The following is a 1,337-nucleotide window of genomic DNA, read 5'->3' as shown; positions in this document are numbered from 1 at the left end:
GCTAACCACTGAGCCACATGCAGCCCTTACATACAGAATATTATTATTACCTCCATCAAGGAGGTGACCTTTTAGTCAACGTTTATGTTTATTAGCAAAATAACTCTGAAAGTTCTGAACGGCTTTTCAGGAAATGTTGATAATGACATAATGAAGAGATGGCTACATTTTGGTGATGTTCTGGTTTACCGTCTGGTCATTTTCTCATAAAACAGTAAATGCTGTTAAGTGTCAGTCGTGCAGAATGCTGTCGTTGCATCGTCTGTCCACTAGATGGAGCTCTGACTCCATTCAGACCCTAACCCGGCCGGGGCGGGCCGGGCCGGGGCGGGGCCGAGGCCTGTTTAAAGCCAGAGGTGTTCACCTGCCCATGTTAAGTCCTGTGAGGTGACATACGCTGTGAACTGTGCTCCATAAATAAACTGAATCGAATGTATACAGTTGCATTCAAAATGATCCAACCCCCGTTACAAATCAGGTTTATTGGCAATCTGGACAAACTGTTTTGAAGAACAACTGAAACAACAACGTAAATAGTTCAACACAACCAGCATTACAGGTGGTTTCTCCAAATTCAAGGCAGAATGCCACTTTTATTGACCACTGCTTTCTCAAAAATCGTCAACCCCCTAAATGACCCCTGAAAGCCAAGATGGATTCAGTCCAGTGTCAGCAAATCATAGGAGAACATGTCATGAGAACCTGGAGTCTCTACTAAGCACTAAAGATGCTTGTTAAGGAGTTGAATCATTCAGAGACAGCAGTAGTCATTGAAAGTGGCATTTTGTGTTGAAATGGGAGAAAGCCCCTGTAGTGCTGGTTCTGCTGGTCGGTTTCACTTGTTCTGGTTTCAGTTGTTTATCAGAAACAATTTGCCAATGAACCTGATTTGTGATGGGGGCTGAATAAGTTAGAGTGGGAGTGTATATGAAATATAAAACCCTTATGACTGAGTTGCTGACGGTCTGAGTGGAGGCATTGCGCCACCTGCTGGTTGAGAACGTCATTATTCTTTTCTTGTGATTCTGTGTTTTTGGATTTTTTTTCATAACAACTTCACAGAGGTTTTAAAGATGTTATTAAAGTGACTAATCGGAGAACCAATAGAACAGCTGGACAGCAGGTCACATGACTGTAGACCTCCAATAACAAAGCCAATAGAATCCAATCAGAGCTTTGATGAAACATGACTGAAGAGAACTCAAAAAAAGGAGATGACGTCTGAAAAGCCTTTAAAGTCAAAGCTGCAGGAAGTTTCCTTCTTTATTCAGAAAAATACAGTCAGACAACAAGAGCAGGTCATAAACTCAGTTCTGTGTTCGGCTGAGAGTTAGGAT

At 42.1% G+C, this 1,337-nt stretch overlaps 1 protein-coding gene across 1 annotated transcript in view; it reads left to right on the top strand.

The window, feature by feature from the left end:
- Positions 1 to 1,242: 1,242 nt before the first annotated feature.
- syde1 (synapse defective Rho GTPase homolog 1) overlaps positions 1,243 to 1,337 on the top strand; it is a 17,825-nt gene continuing 17,730 nt past the window's right edge. Inside the window, exon 1 of the mRNA XM_008300771.1 lies at positions 1,243 to 1,253. The gene's annotated coding sequence lies outside the window, so the exon portion shown is untranslated. The remainder of the gene's footprint in view (positions 1,254 to 1,337) is intronic.

This window comes from Stegastes partitus, unplaced genomic scaffold (assembly GCF_000690725.1).
Source record: "Stegastes partitus isolate 25-593 unplaced genomic scaffold, Stegastes_partitus-1.0.2 Scaffold1587, whole genome shotgun sequence".
In the NCBI taxonomy this organism is placed as follows: domain Eukaryota; kingdom Metazoa; phylum Chordata; class Actinopteri; family Pomacentridae; genus Stegastes; species Stegastes partitus.
The sequence above is the reverse complement of the archived record's forward strand: the minus strand, read 5'-3'. Positions and strand labels throughout refer to the sequence as shown.